We start from the raw sequence: 19501 nt of genomic DNA on the forward strand, positions 1-19501 counted from the left end.
AGACATTGTTTTCCAGACCCTAACCCCTGGATTAATTCAGCCTATCCCACACTCTGACACTGTGTTCCAGACCCTAACCCCTGGATTAATCAGCTGTCCCCACACTCTCAGACAGTGTTCCAGACCCTAACCTCTGGATTAATCCGACCTATCACACAGTCTCTGACACTGCGTTCCAGACCCTAACCCCTGGATTGACCCGGCCTCCAGCACACTATCCGACACTGTGTTCCAGACCCTCACCCCGAGATTATTCCGGCCTCCCCCAGAGTCTCAGGCACTGTGTTCGAGACCCTAAACCCAGGATTAATCTGGCCCATTCCACAATCTGAGGCACTGTGATGCAGGCCCTAACCCCTGGATTAATCCGACCTATCCCACTCTCTCAAGCACTGCATTCCAGACCCTAACTCCTGGAATATTCTGGCCGATCCCACACTCTCAGGCTCTGTATTCCAGACCCTAATTCCTGGAGTAATCTGGCCTATCCCACACTCTCAGACACTTTGCACCAGACCCGAACACCTGGATAAATCTGGCCTATCCTACTCCCGCAGACACTGTGTTCCAGACCCAAACTGCTGGAATAATCCGGCCTATCACACTCTCAGACACTATGTTCCAGCCCGTAACCCCTGGATTAATCTGGCCTTTCCCACACTCTCAAACACTGAGTTCCAGACCTTAACACTGGAATAATCCGGCCTATCCCACATTCTCAAACACTGTGTTCCAGACCTTAACACTGGATTAATCCGGCCTATCCCACTCTCTCAGACACTGTGTTCCAGCCCGTAACCCCTGGATTAATCTGACCTTTTGCACACTCGTAAACACTGTGTTCCAGACCTTAACACTGGAATAATCCAGCGTATCCCACATTCTCAAACACTGTGTGCCAGACCCTTACTGCTGGATTAATCCGGCATATCCCACTCTCTCAGGCACTGTGTTCCAGACTCTAAACCCTGGATTGACCCGGCCTACTGCACACTCTCAACCACTGTGTTCCAGACACTAACCATTGGATTTACCCGGCCTATTCCACACTCTCAGACACTGAGTTCCAGACCCTAAATCTTGGATTATTCCGGCCTCCCACACACTCTTAGACACTGTGTTCCAGACCCTAACCACTGGATTAATCTGGCCTAACCCACTCTCTCAAACACTGTGTTCCAGACCCTAACCCATGGATTATTCCGGCCTATCCCACACTCTCAGACACTGTGTTCCAGATCCAAACCACTGGATTGACCCGGCCACCCCAAACTCTCTGACACTGTGTTCCAGACCCTAAACCCTGGATTAATCCGGTCTATCCCACTCTCTCAGACACTGTGTTCCAGACACTAACCCCTGGACTAATCCGACCTATCACACACTCCCAGACACTGCGTTCCAGACTCTAACCTCTGGATTGACCCGGCCTCCATCACACTCTCAGACACTGTGTTTCAGACCCTAACCCCTGGATTGACCCGGCATCCATCACACTCTCAGTCACTGTTTCAGAACCTAACCCCTGGATTATTCCGGCCTCCCCCAGACTCTCAGGCACTGTGTTCGAGACCCTAAACCCAGGATTATTCCGGCCTATCCCACACTCTCAGGCACTATGTTCCAGACCCTCACCCCTGGATTAATCCAATGTCCCCACACTCTCAGACACTGTATTCCACACCATAACCCCTGGATTAATCTGGCCTATCCCACACTCTCGGGCACTGGGTTCCAGACCCTCACCCCTGGATTAATCTGATGTCTCCACACTCTCGGGCACTGTGTTCCAGACCCTCACCCCTGGATTAATCTGATGTCCCCACACTCTCTGACATTGTGTTCCAGACCCTAACACCTGGATTGACCCGGCCACCCCAAACTCTCTGACACTGTGTTCCAGTCCCTAACCCATGGAGTAATTCGGCCTGTCCCACACTCTATGACACTGTGCTCCAGACTCTAACCTCTGGATTAATCTGGCCTACTCCACACTCTCAGACACTTTGTTCCAGACCCTATCTCCTGCATTAATCCAGCCTATCCCACACTTATAAATGCGGTGTTCCAGACCTTAACACCTGGAATAATCTGGCCAATCCCTCATGCTCAGACATTGTTTTCCAGACTCTAACCCCTGGATTAATTCAGCCTATCCCACACTCTGACACTGTGTTCCAGACCCTAACCCCTGGATTAATCAGCTGTCCCCACACTCTCAGACAGTGTTCCAGACCCTAACCTCTGGATTAATCCGGCCTATCCCAAACTCTCAGGCACTGTGTTCCAGATCCGAAACACTGGATTGAACCAGCCACCCCAAACTCTCTGACACTGTGTCAAGTCCCTAAACCATGGATTAATCGGCCATTACACACTCTCAGGCTCTGTTTTCCAGACACAAATTCCTGGAGTAATTCGGCCTATCCCACACTCTCTGACACTGTGTTCCAGACCCTAACCTCTGGATTAATCCGACCTATCACACAGTCTCTGACACTGCGTTCCAGACCCTAACCCCTGGATTGACCCGGCCTCCAGCACACTATCAGACACTGTGTTCCAGACCCTCACCCCGAGATTATTCCGGCCTCCCCCAGAGTCTCAGGCACTGTGTTCGAGACCCTAAACCCAGGATTAATCTGGCCCATTCCACAATCTGAGGCACTGTGATGCAGGCCCTAACCCCTGGATTAATCCGACCTATCCCACTCTCTCAAGCACTGCGTTCCAGACCCTAACTCCTGGAATATTCTGGCCGATCCCACACTCTCAGGCTCTGTATTCCAGACCCTAATTCCTGGAGTAATCTGGCCTATCCCACACTCTCAGACACTTTGTACCAGACCCGAACACCTGGATAAATCTGGCCTATCCTACTCCCGCAGACACTGTATTCCAGACCCAAACTGCTGGAATAATCCGGCCTATCACACTCTCAGACACTATGTTCCAGCCCGTAACCCCTGGATTAATCTGGCCTTTCCCACACTCTCAAACACTGAGTTCCAGACCTTAACACTGGAATAATCTGGCCTCTCCCACATTCTCAAACACTGTGTTCCAGACCTTAACACTGGATTAATCCGGCCTATCCCACTCTCTCAGACACTGTGTTCCAGCCCGTAACCCCTGGATTAATCTGACCTTTTGCACACTCGCAAACACTGTGTTCCAGACCTTAACACTGGAATAATCCAGCGTATCCCACATTCTCAAACACTGTGTGCCAGACCCTTACTGCTGGATTAATCCGGCATATCCCACTCTCTCAGGCACTGTGTTCCAGACTCTAAACCCTGGATTGACCCGGCCTCCCCATACTCTCAGGCACTTTGTACAAGACCCTAACCCCTGGATTAATCCAGTCTATCCCACGCTCTCAGACACTCTGTTGCAGACCCTAATGCCTGGATTAATCTGGCCTATCCCACACTCCCTCACACTTTGTTCCAGACTCTAACCCTGGGAATGAATCAACCTTCCCCACACTTTCTGGCACTTTGTACCAGACCCTAACCCCTGGATTAATCCGGCCTCCCCACACTCTCACACACGGTATTCCAGACCCTAACCCCTGGATTGACCCGGCCTCCCCACACTCTCAGACACTGTATTCCAGACCCTAACCCCTGGATTAATCCGACCTATCCCACACTCTCAGGCACTCTATTCCAGATACATACCCCGGGATTAGTCCAACCTATCCCACTCTCTCAAGCACTGCATTCCAGACCCTAACTCCTGGAATATTCCGGCCTATCCCACACTCACACACTGTATTCCAGACCCTAACCCCTGGATTAATCCAGTCTATCCCATAAACTCAGACAATGTATTACAAACCTTAACCCCTGGATTGACCCGGCCTCCCCACACTCTTACACACTGTATTCCAGATCCTAACCCCTGGATTAATCCGGCCTATCGGACACTCTCAGGCACTGTATCCCAGACACTTACCTCTAGATTAATCCGACATATCCCACTCTCTCAAGCACTGTGTTCCAGAACCTAACTCCTGAAATATTCCAGCCTATCCCACAATCTCACACACTGTGTTCCAGACCATAACCCCGGGATTAATCCGGTCTATCCCATAAACCCAGACATTGTATTCCAGACCATAACACCTGGATTGATCCGGCCACCAGGTCATCTGTTGGGTCATCTGCTCTTGACTGTGGGAGTTAGATTGTCACAGTGCTGTCAGTCTGCTCTTGTTTGGTTGGGTTACATTGACAGAGTGAAGGTCAGTCTACTACTCCCTGGGTGTATTGCGTTCCGAGAGAGGGGTCAGTCCACACTCCCAAGGTTGAGTTACATTGACAGAGTGAGGTCAGTCTGCTCTTCCCAGGGTGTGTAACATTGACAGAGTGGGGTCAGTCTGCTCTTCCCTGGGTGTGTTACATTGACAGAGAGGGGTCAGTCAGCACTTCACTGGGTGTGTGACATTGACAGAGAGTGGTCAGTCTGCTCTTCACTGGGTGTGTTACATTGACAGAGTGGGGTCAGTCTGCTCTTCACTGGGTGTGTTACATTGACAGAGTGGGGTCAGTCTGCTCTTCACTGGGTGTGTTACATTGACAGAGTGGGGTCAGTCTACTCTTCCCTGGGTGTGTTACATTGACAGAGTGGGGTCAGTCTGCTCTTCACTGGGTGCGTTATATTGACAGAGCGGGGTCAGTCTGCTCTTCCCTGGGTGTGTTACATTGACAGAGTGGGGTCAGTCTGCTCTTTTCTGGGTGTGTTACATTGACAGAATGGGGTCAGCCTGCTCTTCGCTGGGTGTGTTACATTGACAGAATGGGGTCAGTCTGTTCTTCCCTGGGTGCGTTACATTGACAGAGTAGGGTCAATCTGCTCTTCACTGCGTGTGTGACATTTACAGAGTGGGGTCAGTCTGCTCTTCCCTTGGTGTGTTACATTGACAGAGTGAGGTCAGTCTGCTCTTCCCTGGGTGTGTTACATTGACAGAGTGGGGTCAGTCTGCGCTTGATTCTGTTAGTAATTTTGCAGAGTGAGGTCAGTCTGCTCTTCCCTGGGAGGGTTACATTGTCAGTGTCGGGTCAGCCTGCTCTTCCCTGGGTGTGTTACATTGACAGTGTGGGGTCAGTCTACCCTTCTTCTCTGGGTGTGTTACGCTGACAGAGTGGAGTCAGTCTGCGCTTTCCTGTGTATGTTTGTTTGACAGAACGGGGTCAGTCTGCGCTTGATTGTGTGAGTAATTTTGCAGAATGAGGTCAGTCTTCTCTTCCTTCGGTGTGTTACATTGACAGAGTGAGGTCAGTCTGTTCTACCTTGGTTGTGTTACATTGACAGAGTGGGGTAAGTCTACTCTTGCATGGGTGTGGAACATTGACAGAGTGGGGTCAATCTACTCTTGCCTATTTGAGTTACATTGATAGACTGAGTTCAGTCTGCTCTTCCTTGAGTGTGTGACATTGACAAAGTGGGGTCAGTCTGCTCTTACCTGGGTGTGTTACATTGACAGAGTGGGATCCGTCTGCCCTTCCCTGGATGGGTTACATTGACAGAGTGGTGTCAGTCTGCTCTTCCCTGTGTGAGTTACATTCAAAGAGTGGGGTCACTCTGCACTTCCCTGTGTATGTTACATTGAAAGAGTGGGGTCATTCTGCTTGTCCTTGCGTGTGTAACATTGACAGAGTAGGGTCAGTCTGCTCTTCCCTGGGTGTGTTACACTGACAGAGTGGGGTCAGTCTGCTCTTTCCTGGGTGGGTTACATTGAGAGAGTGGGGTCAGTCTGCTCTTCCCTGGGTGTGTCACATTGACAGAGTGTGGTCAGTCTACTCTTCCCTGGATGTGTTACATTGACAGAGTGGGGTCAGTCTGCTCTTCCCTGGGTGTATAACATTGACACAGTGGGGTCGTCTGCTCTTTCCTGTGTCTGTTACACTGACAGAGTGGGGTCAGTCTGCTCTTCCCTGCGTGTGTTACATTGAGAGAGTGGGGTCACTCTGCTCTTCCCTGTGGGTGTTACATTGACAGAGTGGGGTCATTCTGCTCTTCACTGGGAGAGTTACTTTGACAGAGTGGGGTCATTCTGCACTTCCCTGGTTGTGTTACATTGACAGAGTGGGGTCAGTTTGTTCTTCCTTGGGTGGGTTACATTGACAGAGTAGGGTAAATCTGCTCTTCACTGCGTGTGTGACATTTACAGAGTAGGGTCAGTCTGCTCTTCCCTGGATATGTTACGCTGACAGAGTGGGGTCAGTCTGCTCTTCCCTGGCTGTGTTTCATTGACAGACTGGGGTCATTCTGCTCTTCTCTGGCTGTAGTACATTGACAGAGTGAGGTCAGTCTGCTCTTCACTGGGTTTGTTACATTGGCAGAGTGGAGTCACTCGGCTCTTCCCTGGTTGTGTTATATTGACAGAGTGGGGTCAGTCTGCTCTTCTCTGGGTGTGTTACATTGACAGAGTGGGGTCAGTCTGCTCTTCCCTGGGTGTGTTACATTGACAGAATGGGGTCAGTCTGCTCTTCCCTGGGTGGGTGACATTGACAGAGTGGGGTCAGTCTGCTCTTCACTCGGTGTGTTACATTGACAGAGTGGGGTCAGTCTGCCCCTCCTGGGTGGGTAACATTGACAGAGTGGTGTCCGTCTGCTCATCCCTGGATGTGTTACATTGACAGACTGAGGTCAGTCTGCTCTTCCCTGGGCGGGTTACATTGACAGAGTGGGGTCAGTCTGCTCTTCCCTGGGTGTGTAACATTGACAGAGTGGGGTCAGTCTGCTCTTCCCTGGTTGGGTTACATTGACAGAGTGGTGTCCTTCTGCTCTTCCCTGGGTGTGTTTCATTGACAGAGTGAGGTCCGTCTGCTCTTCCTTGGGTGTGTGACATTTACTGACTGGGGTCAGTCTGCTCTTCCCTGGCTGTGGTACATTGACAGAGTGAGGTCAGTCTGCTCTTCCCTGGGGGTGTTACATTGACCGAGTGGGGTCAGTCTCCTCTTCCCTGGGTGTGTTACATTGACAGAGTGGGGTCAGTCTGCTCTTCACTGGGTGCGTTATATTGACAGAGCGGGGTCAGTCTGCTCTTCCCTGGGTGTGTTACATTGACAGAATGGGGTCAGCCTGCTCTTCCCTGGGTGCGTTACATTGACAGAGTAGGGTCAATCTGCTCTTCACTGCGTGTGTGACATTTACAGAGTGGGGTCAGTCTGCTCTTTCCTTGGTGTGTTACATTGACAGAGTGAGGTCAGTCTGCTCTTCCCTGGGTGTGTTACATTGACAGAGTGGGGTCAGTCTGCGCTTGATTCTGTTCGTAATTTTGCAGAGTGAGGTCAGTCTGCTCTTCCCTGGGAGGGTTATATTGTCAGTGTGGGGTCAGCCTGCTCTTCCCTGGGTGTGTTACATTGACAGTGTGGGGTCAGTCTACCCTTCTTCTCTGGGTGTTTTACGCTGACAGAGTGGATTCAGTCTGCGCTTGCCTGTGTATGTTTGTTTGACAGAGCGGGGTCAGTCTTCGCTTGATTGTGTGAGTAATTTTGCAGAATGAGGTCAGTCTTCTCTTCCTTGTGTGTGTTATATTGACAGAGTGAGGTCAGTCTGTTCTACCTTGGTTGTGTTACATTGACAGAGTGGGGTAAGTCTACTCTTGCATGGGTGTGTTACATTGACAGAGTGGGGTCAATCTACTCTTGCCTATTTGAGTTACATTGATAGACTGAGTTCAGTCTGCTCTTCCTTGAGTGTGTGACATTGACAAAGTGGGGTCAGTCTGCTCTGACTTGGGTGTGTTACATTGACAGAGTGGGATCCGTGTGCCCTTCCCTGGATGGGTTACATTGACAGAGTGGGGTCAGTCTGCTCTTCCCTGTGTGAGTTACATTCAAAGAGTGGGGTCACTCTGCTCTTCCCTGTGTGTGTTACATTGAAAGAGTGGGGTCATTCTGCTTGTCCTTGCGTGTGTAACATTGACAGAGTAGGGTCAGTCTGCTCTTCCCTGGGTGTGTTATGCTGACAGAGTGGGGTCAGTCTGCTCTTTCCTGGGTGGGTTACATTGAGAGAGTGGGGTCAGTCTGCTCTTCTCTGGGTGTGTCACATTGACAGAGTGTGGTCAGTCTACTCTTCCCTGGATGTGTTACATTGACAGAGTGGGGTCAGTCTGCTCTTCCCTGGGTGTATAGCATTGACACAGTGGGGTCAGTCTGCTCTTTCCTGTGTCTGTTACACTGACAGAGTGGGGTCAGTCTGCTCTTCCCTGCGTGTGTTACATTGAGAGAGTGGGGTCACTCTGCTCTTCCCTGTGGGTGTTACATTGACAGAGTGGGGTCATTCTGCTCTTCACTGGGAGAGTTACTTTGACAGAGTGGGGTCATTCTGCACTTCCCTGGTTGTGTTACATTGACAGAGTGGGGTCAGTCTGTTCTTCCCTGGGTGGGTTACATTGACAGAGTAGGGTAAATCTGCTCTTCACTGCGTGTGTGACATTTACAGAGTAGGGTCAGTCTGCTCTTCCCTGGGTATGTTACGCTGACAGAGTGGGGTCAGTCTGCTCTTCCCTGGCTGTGTTTCATTGACAGACTGGGGTCATTCTGCTCTTCTCTGGCTGTGGTACATTGACAGAGTGAGGTCAGTCTGCTCTTCACTGGGTTTGTTACATTGGCAGAGTAGAGTCACTCGGCTCTTCCCTGGTTGTGTTATATTGACAGAGTGGGGTCAGTCTGCTCTTCTCTGGGTGTGTTACATTGACAGAGTGGGGTCAGTCTGCTCTTCCCTGGGTGTGTTACATTGACAGAATGGGGTCAGTCTGCTCTTCCCTGGGTGGGTGACATTGACAGAGTGGGGTCAGTCTGCTCTTCACTCGGTGTGTTACATTGACAGAGTGGGGTCAGTCTGCCCCTCCTGGGTGGGTGACATTGACAGAGTGGTGTCCGTCTGCTCTTCCCTGGGTGTGTTACATTGACAGACTGAGGTCAGTCTGCTCTTCCCTGGGTGCGTTACATTGACAGAGTGGGGTCAGTCTGCTCTTCCCTGGGTGTGTAACATTGACAGAGTGGGGTCAGTCTGCTCTTCCCTGGTTACGTTACATTGACAGAGTGGTGTCCTTCTGCTCTTCCCTGGGTGTGTTTCATTGACAGAGTGAGGTCCGTCTGCTCTTCCTTGGGTGTGTGACATTTACAGACTGGGGTCAGTCTGCTCATCCCTGGCTGTGGTACATTGACAGAGTGAGGTCAGTCTGCTCTTCCCAGGGTGTGCTCCATTGACAGAGTGTGGTCAGTCTGCTCTTCCCTGGTTGTGTTACATTGACAGATTGAGGTCATTCTGCACTTCCCTGGTTGAGTTACATTGACAGAGTGGGGTCAGTCTGCTCTTCCCTGGGTGAGTTACATTGACAGAGTGGGGTCAGTCTGCTCTTCACTGGGTGTGTGACATTGACAGAGTGAGGTCAGTCTTCACGAACACGGGTTGTGTTACATTGACAGAGTGGGGTCAGTCTACTCTTGCCTATTTGAGTTAAATTGATAGACTGAGGTCAGTCTGCTCTTCCCTGGCTGTGTAACATTGACAGAGTGGGGACAGTCTGCTCTTCCCTCGGCGGGTTACATTGACAGAGTGGGGTCAGTCTGCTCTTCCCTGGGTGTGTAACATTGACAGAGTGGGGTCAGTCTGCTCTTCGCTGGGTGGGTTACATTGACAGAGTGGTGTCAGTCTGCTCTTCCCTGGGTGTGTTACATTGACAGAGTGGGGTCAGTCTGCCCTTCTCTGGGTGTGTTATATTGACAGAGTGGTGTCAGTCTGCTCTTCCCTGGGTGTTGTTACATTGACAGAGTGGTGTCCGTCTTCTCTTCCCTGGGTGTGTTACATTGACAGAGTGGGGTCAGTCTGCTCTTTCCTGGGTGTGTTACATTGACAGAGTGAGGTCAGTCTGCACTTCCCTGGTTGTGTTACATTGACAGAGTGGGGTCAGTCTGCTATTCCCTGGGTGAGTTACTTTGACAGAGAGGGGGGAAGTCTACACTTCACTGGGTGTGTTAAATTGACAGAGTGGGGTCAGTCTGCAATTCACTGGTTGTGTAACATTGACAGAGTGGGGTCAGTCTGCTTTTCCATGGGTGTGTTACCTTGACAGAGTGGGGTCAGTCTGCTCTTCCCTGGGTGTGTAACATTGACAGAGTGGGGTCAGTCTGCTCTTCCCTGGGTGTGTTACATTGACAGAGTGAGGTCAGTCTGCACTTCCCTGGTTGTGTTACATTGACAGAGTGGGGTCAGTCTGCTATTCCCTGGGTGAGTTACTTTGACAGAGAGGGGGGAAGTCTACACTTCACTGGGTGTGTTAAATTGACAGAGTGGGGTCAGTCTGCAATTCACTGGTTGTGTAACATTGACAGAGTGGGGTCAGTCTGCTTTTCCATGGGTGTGTTACCTTGACAGAGTGGGGTCAGTCTGCTCTTCCCTGGGTGTGTAACATTGACAGAGTGGGGTCAGTCTGCTCTTCCCTGGGTGTGTTACATTGACAGAGTGCGGTCAGTCTGCTCTATCCTTGCTGTGTTACATTGACAGACTGGGGTCATTCTGCTCTTCTCTGGCTGTGGTAAATTGACAGAGTGGGGTCAGTCTTCTCTTTCCTGGGTGGGTTACATTGAGAGAGTGGGGTCAGTCTGCTCTTCCCTGGGTGTGTTACATTGACAGAATGGGGTCCGTCTGCTCTTCCCTGGGTGGGTGACATTGACAGAGTGGGGTCAGTCTGCTCATCTCTGGGTGTGTTACATTGACAGTGTGGGGTCCGTCTGCTCCTCCTGGGTGGGTATCATTGACAGAGTGGTGTCCTTCTGCTCTACCCTGGGTGTGTTACATTGACAGACTGAGGTCAGTCTGCTCTTCCCTGGGTGTGTAACATTGACAGAATAGGGTCAATTGGGTCTTCCCTGGGTGGGTTACATTGACAGAGTGGAATCAGTCTGCTCTACCCTGGGTGTGTCACTTTGACAGAGTGTGGTCAGTCTGCTCTTCCCTGGGTGTGATACATTGACAGAGTGGGGTCAGTCTGCTCTTCCCTGACTGTGTTACATTGACAGAGTTGGGTCAGTCTGCTCTTCCCTGGGTGTATTACATTGACAGAGTGCGGTCAGTCTGCTCTTCCCTGGGTGTGTTACATTGACAGAATGGGGTAAGTCTGCTCATCCCTGGGTGTGTCACATTGACAGAGCGTGGTCAGTCTACTCTTCCCTGGGTGTGTTACATTGACAGACTGGGGTCAGTCTTCTCTTCCCTGGTTGCATTACATTGACAGACTGAGGTCAGTCTGATCTTCACTGGGTGTGTTACATTCACAGAGTGGGGTCAGTCTGCTCTTCCCTGGGTGTGTTACTTTGACAGACTGATGTCAGACAGCTCTTCCTTGGTGGGTTACATTGACAGAGCGTGGTCAGTCTACTCTTCCCTGGGTGTGTTACATTGACAGACTGGGGTCAGTCTTCTCTTCCCTGGTTGCATTACATTGACAGACTGAGGTCAGTCTGATCTTCACTGGGTGTGTTACGTTCACAGAGTGGGGTCAGTCTGCTCTTCCCTGGGTGTGTTACATTGACAGACTGATGTCAGACAGCTCTTCCTTGGTGGGTTACATTGACAGAGTGAGGTCCGTCTGCTCTTCCCTGGGTGTGTAACATTGACAGAGTGGGGTCAGTCTGCTCTTCCCTGGGTGTGTTACATTGACAGAGTGGGGTCAGTCTGCTCTTCCCTTGCTGTGTTACATTGACAGACTGGGGTCTTTCTGCTCTTCCCTGGCTGTGGTACATTGACAGAGTAAGGTCAGTCTGCTCTTTACTGGGTGTGTTACATTGACCGAGTGGGGTCAGTCTGCTCTTCCCTGCGTGTGTTACATTGACAGAGTGGGGTCAGTCTGCTCTTCCCTGGGTGTGTTACATTGACAGAGTGGGGTCAGTCTGCTCTTCCCTTGCTGTGTTACATTGACAGACTGGGGTCATGCTGCTCTTCCCTGGCTGTGGTACATTGACAGAGTAAGGTCAGTCTGCTCTTCACTGGGTGTGTTACATTGACCGAGTGTGTTCAGTCTGCACTTCCCTGGTTGTGTTACATTGACAGAGTGGGGTCAGTCTACTCTTCCCTGGGTGAGTTACATTGACAGAGTGGGGTCTGACTGCTCTTCCCTGGGTGTGTTACATTGACTGAGTGAGGTACGTCTGCTCTTCCCTGGGTGAGTTACATTGACAGAGCCGGGTCATTCTGCTCTTCCCTGGCTGTGGTACATTGACAGAGTGAGGTCAGTCTGCTCTTCACTGGGTGTGTTACATTCACAGAGTGGGGTCAGTCTGCTCTTCCCAGGGTGAGTTACTTTGACAGAGTGGGGTCATTCTGCTCTTCCCTGGGTGAGTTACGTTGACAGAGTGGGGTCAGTCTGCTCTTCCCTCGGTGTGTTAAATTGACAGATTGGGGTCAGTCTGCACTTCACTGGTTGTGTTACATTGACAGAGTGGGGTCAGTCTGCTTTTCCCTGGGTGAGTTACATTGACAGAGTGGGGTCCGTCTGCTCTTCCCTGGGTGTGTTACATTGACAGAGTGAGGTCAGTCTGCTCTTCCCTGGGTGTGTTACATTGACAGAGTGAGGTCAGTCTGCACTTTCCTGGCTTGTTACATTGACATACTGGGGTCATTCTGCTCTTCTCTGGCTGTGGTACATTGACAGAGTGAGGTTAGTCTGCTCTTCACTGGGTGGGTTACATTGACAGAGTGGTGTCACTCGGCTCCTCCCTCGTTGTGTTATATTGACAGAGTGGGGTCAGTCTGCTCTTCTCTGGGTGTGTTACATTGACAGAGTGGGGTCAGTCTGCTTTTCCCTGAGCGGGTTACATTGACAGAGAGGGGTCAGTCTGCTCTTCTCTGGGTGTGTTACATTGACAGACTGAGGTCAGTCTGATATTCCGTGGGTGTGTAAAATTGACAGAGTGATCTCAGTCTGCTCTTCCCTGGGTGTGTTAGATTGACAGACTGAGGTCAGTCTGATATTCCGTGGGTGTGTAACATTGACAGAGTGGGGTCAGTCTGCTCTTCCCTGGGTGTGTAACATTGACAGAGTGGGGTCAGTCTGCTCTTCCCTGGGTGGGTTACATTGACAGAGTGGTGTCCTTCTGCTCTTCCCTGGGTGTGTTTCATTGACAGAGTGAGGTCCGTCTGCTCTTCCTTGGGTGTGTTACATTTACAGACTCGGGTCAGTCTGCTCTTCCCTTGCTGTGGTACATTGAGAGAGTGGGGTCAGTTTGCTCTTCCCTGGGTGAGTTACATTGACAGCGTGGGGTCAGTCTGCTCTTCACTGTGTGTGTTACATTAACAGAGTGAGGTCAGTCTGCTCTTCCCTGGGTGTGTTACATTGACAGAGTGGGGTCAGTCTACTCTTGCCTATTTGAGTTAAATTGATAGACTGAGGTCATTCTGCTCTTCCCTGAGTGTGTGACATTGACAAAGTGGGGTCAGTCTGCTCTTACTTGGGTGTGTTACATTGATAGAGTGGGATCCGTCTGCCCTTCCCTGGAAGGGTTACATTGACAGAGTGGGGTCAGTCTGCTCTTCCCTGTGTGAGTTAAATTCAAAGAGTGTGGTCACTCTGCTCTTCCCTGTGTGTGTTACATTGACAGAGTGGGGTCAGTCTGCTCTTCCCTGTGTGAGTTAAATTCAAAGAGTAGGGTCAGTCTGCTCTTCCCTGGGTGTGTTACACTGACAGAGTGGGGTCAGTCTGCTCTTTCCTGGGTGGATTACAATGAGAGAGTGGGGTCAGTCTGCTCTTCTCTGGGTGTGTCACATTGACAGAGTGTGGTTAGTCTATTCTTCCCTGGGTGTGTTACATTGACAGAGTTGGGTCAGTCTGCTCTTCCCTGGGTGAATTACATTGACACAGTGGGGTCAGTCTGCTCTTTCCTGTGTCTGTTACACTGACAGAGTGGGGTCAGTCTGCTCTTCCCCGCGTGTGTTACATTGAGAGAGTGGGGTCACTCTGCTCTTCCCTGTGGGTGTTACATTGACAGAGTGGGGTCATTCTGCTCTTCACTGGGAGAGTTACTTTGACAGAGTGGGGTCATTCTGCACTTCCCTGGTTGTGTTACATTGACAGAGTGGGGTCAGTCTGTTCTTCCCTGGGTGGGTTACATTGACAGAGTAGGGTAAATCTGCTCTTCACTGCGTGTGTGACATTTACAGAGTAGGGTCAGTCTGCTCTTCCCTGGGTGTGTTACGCTGACAGAGTGGGGTCAGTCTGCTCTTCCCTGGCTGTGTTTCATTGACAGACTGGGGTCATTCTGCTCTTCTCTGGCTGTGGTACATTGACAGAGTGAGGTCAGTCTGCTCTTCACTGGGTTTGTTACATTGGCAGAGTGGAGTCACTCGGCTCTTCCCTGGTTGTGTTATATTGACAGAGTGGGGTCAATCTGCTCTTCTCTGGGTGTGTTACATTGACAGAGTGGGGTCAGTCTGCTCTTCCCTGGGTGTGTTACATTGACAGAATGGGGTCAGTCTGCTCTTCCCTGGATGGGTGACATTGACAGAGTGGGGTCAGTCTTCTCTTCACTCGGTGTGTTACATTGACAGAGTGGGGTCAGTCTGCCCCTCCTGGGTGGGTAACATTGACAGAATGGTGTCCGTCTGCTCTTCCCTGGGTGTGTTACATTGACAGACTGAGGTCAGTCTGCTCTTCCCTGGGCGGGTTACATTGACAGAGTGGGGTCAGTCTGCTCTTCCCTGGGTGTGTAACATTGACAGAGTGGGGTCTGTCTGCTCTTCCCTGGTTGGGTTACATTGACAGAGTGGTGTCCTTCTGCTCTTCCCTGGGCGTGTTTCATTGATAGAGTGAGGTCCGTCTGCTCTTCCTTGGGTGTGTGACATTTATGACTGGGGTCAGTCTGCTCTTCCCTGGCTGTGGTACATTGACAGAGTGTGGTCAGTCTGCTCTTCCCTCGGTGTGTTACATTGACAGATTGAGGTCATTCTGCACTTCCCTGGTTGAGTTACATTGACAGAGTGGGGTCAGTCTGCTCTTCCCTTGGTGAGTTACATTGACAGAGTGGGGTCAGTCTGCTCTTCACTGGGTGTGTGACATTGACAGAGTGAGGTCAGTCTTCACGAACACGGGTTGTGTTACTTTGACAGAGTGGGGTCAGTCTACTCTTGCCTATTTGAGTTAAATTGATAGACTGAGGTCAGTCTGCTCTTCCCTGGGTGTGTAACATTGACAGAGTGGGGACTGTCTGCTCTTCCCTCGGCGGGTTACATTGACAGAGTGGGGTCAGTCTGCTCTTCCCTGGGTGTGTAACATTGACAGAGTGGGGTCAGTCTGCTCTTTCCTGGGTGTGTTACATTGACAGAGTGGTGTCAGTCTGCACTTCCCTGGTTGTGTTACATTGACAGAGTGGGGTCAGTCTGCCCTTCTCTGGGTGTGTTACATTGACAGAGTGGTGTCCGTCTTCTCTTCCCTGGGTGCGTTACATTGACAGAGTGGGGTCAGTCTGCTCTTTCCTGGGTGTGTTACATTGACAGAGTGAGGTCAGTCTGCACTTCCCTGGTTGTGTTACATTGACAGAGTGGGGTCAGTCTGCTATTCCCTGGGTGAGTTACTTTGACAGAGAGAGGGGAAGTCTACATTTCACTGGGTGTGTTAAATTGACAGAGTGGGGTCAGTCTGCAATTCACTGGTTGTGTAACATTGACAGAGTGGGGTCAGTTGCTCTTCCCTGGGCGGGTTACCTTGACAGAGTGGGGTCAGTCTGCTCTTCCCTGGGTGTGTAACATTGACAGAGTGGGGTCAGTCTGCTCTTCCCTGGGTGTGTTACATTGACAGAGTGGTGTCCTTCTGCTCTTCCCTGGGTGTGTTTCATTGACAGAGTGAGGTCCGTCTGCTCTTCCTTGGGTGTGTTACATTTACAGACTCGGGTCAGTCTGCTCTTCCCTGGCTGTGGTACATTGAGAGAGTGGGGTCAGTCTGCTCTTCCCTGGGTGAGTTACATTGACAGCGTGGGGTCAGTCTGCTCTTCACTGGGTGTGTTACATTAACAGAGTGAGGTCATTCTGCTCTTCCCTGGGTGTGTTACATTGACAGAGTGGGGTCAGTCTACTCTTGCCTATTTGAGTTAAATTGATAGACTGAGGTCAGTCTGCTCTTCCCTGAGTGTGTGACATTGACAAAGTGGGGTCAGTCTGCTCTTACTTGGGTGTGTTACATTGACAGAGTGGGATCCGTCTGCCCTTCCCTGGAAGGGTTACATTGACAGAGTGGGGTCAGTCTGCTCTTCCCTGTGTGAGTTACATTCAAAGAGTGGGGTCACTCTGCTCTTCCCTGTGTGTGTTACATTGAAAGAGTGGGGTCATTCTGCTTGTCCTTGCGTGTGTAACATTGACAGAGTAGGGTCAGTCTGCTCTTCCCTGGGTGTGTTACACTGACAGAGTGGGGTCAGTCTGCTCTTTCCTGGGTGGGTTACATTGAGAGAGTGGGGTCAGTCTGCTCTTCCCTGGGTGTGTCACATTGACAGAGTGTGGTTAGTCTAGTCTTCCCTGGGTGTGTTACATTGACAGAGTTGGGTTAGTCTGCTCTTCCCTGGGTGTATTACATTGATACAGTGGGGTCAGTCTGCTCATTCCTGTGTCTGTTACACTGACAGAGTGGGGTCAGTCTGTTCTTCCCCGCGTGTGTTACATTGAGAGAGTGGGGTCACTCTGCTCTTCCCTGTGGGTGTTACATTGACAGAGTGGGGTCATTCTGCTCTTCACTGGGAGAGTTACTTTGACAGAGTGGGGTCATTCTGCACTTCCCTGGTTGTGTTACATTGACAGAGTGGGGTCAGTCTGTTCTTCCCTGGGTGGGTTACATTGACAGAGTAGGGTAAATCTGCTCTTCACTGCGTGTGTGACATTTACAGAGTAGGGTCAGTCTGCTCTTCCCTGGATATGTTACGCTGACAGAGTGGGGTCAGTCTGCTCTTCCCTGGCTGTGTTTCATTGACAGACTGGGGTCATTCTGCTCTTCTCTGGCTGTGGTACATTGACAGAGTGAGGTCAGTCTGCTCTTCACTGGGTTTGATACATTGGCAGAGTGGAGTCACTCGGCTCTTCCCTGGTTGTGTAATATTGACAGAGTGGGGTCAGTCTGCTCTTCTCTGGGTGTGTTACATTGACAGAGTGGGGTCAGTCTGCTCTTCCCTGGGTGTGTTACATTGACAGAATGGGGTCAGTCTGCTCTTCCCTGGATGGGTGACATTGACAGAGTGGGGTCAGTCTGCTCTTCACTCGGTGTGTTACATTGACAGAGTGGGGTCAGTCTGCCCCTCCTGGGTGGGTAACATTGACAGAGTGGTGTCCGTCTGCTCTTCCCTGGGTGTGTTACATTGACAGACTGAGGTCAGTCTGCTCTTCCCTGGGCGGGTTACATTGACAGTTTGGGGTCAGTCTGCTCTTCCCTGGATGTGTATCATTGACAGAGTGGGGTCAGTCTGCTCTTCCCTGGGTGTGTAACATTGACAGAGTGGGGTCAGTCTGCTCTTCCCTGGTTGGGTTACATTGACAGAGTGGTGTCCTTCTGCTCTTCCCTGGGTGTGTTTCATTGATAGAGTGAGGTCCGTCTGCTCTTCCTTGGGTGTGTGACATTTACAGACTGGGGTCAGTCTGCTCTTCCCTGGCTGTGGTACATTGACAGAGTGAGGTCAGTCCGCTCTTCCCTGGGTGTGTTACATTGACAGAGTGCGGTCAGTCTGCTTTTCCCTCGGTGTGTTACATTGACAGATTGAGGTCATTCTGCACTTCCCTGGTTGAGTTAAATTGACAGAGTGGGGTCAGTCTGCTCTTCCCTTGGTGAGTTACATTAGCAGAGTGGGGTCAGTCTGCTCTTCACTGGGTGTGTGACATTGACAGAGTGAGGTCAGTCTTCACGAACACGGGTTGTCTTACATTGACAGAGTGGGGTCAGTCTACTCTTGCCTATTTGAGTTAAATTGATAGACTGAGGTCAGTCTGCTCTTCCCTGGGTGTGTAACATTGACAGAGTGGGGACTGTCTGCTCTTCCCTCGGCGGGTTACATTGACAGAGTGGGGTCAGTCTGCTCTTCCCTGGCTGTGTAACATTGACAGAGTGGGGTCAGTCTGCTCTTCCCTGGGTGGGTTACATTGACAGAGTGGGGTCAGACTGTTCATCCCTGGGTGTGTTACATTGACAGAGTGGTGTCAGTCTGCTCTTCCCTGGGCGTTGTTACATTGACAGAGTGGTGTCCGTTTTCTCTTCCCTGGGTGTGTTACATTGACAGAGTGGGGTCAGTCTGCTCTTTCCTGGGTGTGTTACATTGACAGAGTGAGGTCAGTCTGCACTTCCCTGGTTGTGTTACATTGACAGAGTGGGGTCAGTCTGCTATTCCCTGGGTGAGTAACTTTGACAGAGAGGGGGGAAGTCTACATTTCACTGGGTGTGTTAAATTGACAGAGTGGGGTCAGTCTGCAATTCACTGGTTGTGTAACATTGACAGAGTGGGGTCAGTCTGCTTTTCCCTGGGTGTGTTACATTGACAGAGTGGGGTCAGTCTGTTCTTCGCTTGATGCGTTACATTGACAGAGTGGGGTCAGTCTGCTCTTCCCTGGGTGTGTTACATTGACAGAGTGGGGTCAGTCTGCTCTTCCCTTGCTGTGTTGCATTGACAGACTCGGGTCATTCTGCTCTTCTCTGGCTGTGGTACATTGACAGAGTGGGGTCAGTCTGCACTTCCCTGGTTGTGTTACATTGACAGAGTGGGGTCAGTTTGTTCTTCCCTGGGTGGGTTATATTGACAGAGTGGGGTCAGTCTGCTCTTCCCTGGGTGTGTTACATTGACAGATTGGGGTCAGTGTGCTCTTCCCTCCATTTGTTACATTGACAGATTGGGGTCAGTCTGTTCTTCCCAGGGTGTATTACATTGACTGAGTGGTGTCAGCCTGCTCTTCCCTGGGTGTGTTCCATTGACAGAGAGGGGTAAGTCTGCTCTTCCCTGGGTGCGTTCCATTGACAGATTGGGGTCAGTCTGCTCTTCCCTGGGTGTGTTACATTGACAGAGTGGGGTCAGTCTGCTCTTCTCTAAGAGGTTTCCATTGACAGAGTGGGGTCAGTCTGCTCTTCCCTGGGTGTGTTCCATTGACAGAGAGGGGTAAGTCTGCTCTTCCCTGGGTGCGTTCCATTGACAGATTGGGGTCAGTCTGCTCTTCCCTGGGTGTGTTACATTGACAGAGTGGGGTCAGTCTGCTCTTCTCTGAGAGGTTTCCATTGACAGAGTGGGGTCAGTCTGCTCTTCCCTGGGTGTGTTCCATTGACAGAGTGGGGTCAGTCTGCTCTTCCCTGGGTGGGTTACATTCACTGAGTGGGGTCAGTCTGCTCTTCCCTGGGTGTGTTACATTGACAGAGTGGGGTCAGTCTGCTCTTCGCTACGTGTGTTAAATTGACAGAGTGGGGTCAGTCTGCTCTTCCCTGGGTGTGTTACATTGACAGAGTGGAGTCAGTCTGCTCTTCCCTGGGTGTGTT

The sequence above is a fragment of the Chiloscyllium punctatum genome, chromosome 12 (genome assembly GCF_047496795.1).
Source record: "Chiloscyllium punctatum isolate Juve2018m chromosome 12, sChiPun1.3, whole genome shotgun sequence".
NCBI classification, from domain to species: domain Eukaryota; kingdom Metazoa; phylum Chordata; class Chondrichthyes; order Orectolobiformes; family Hemiscylliidae; genus Chiloscyllium; species Chiloscyllium punctatum.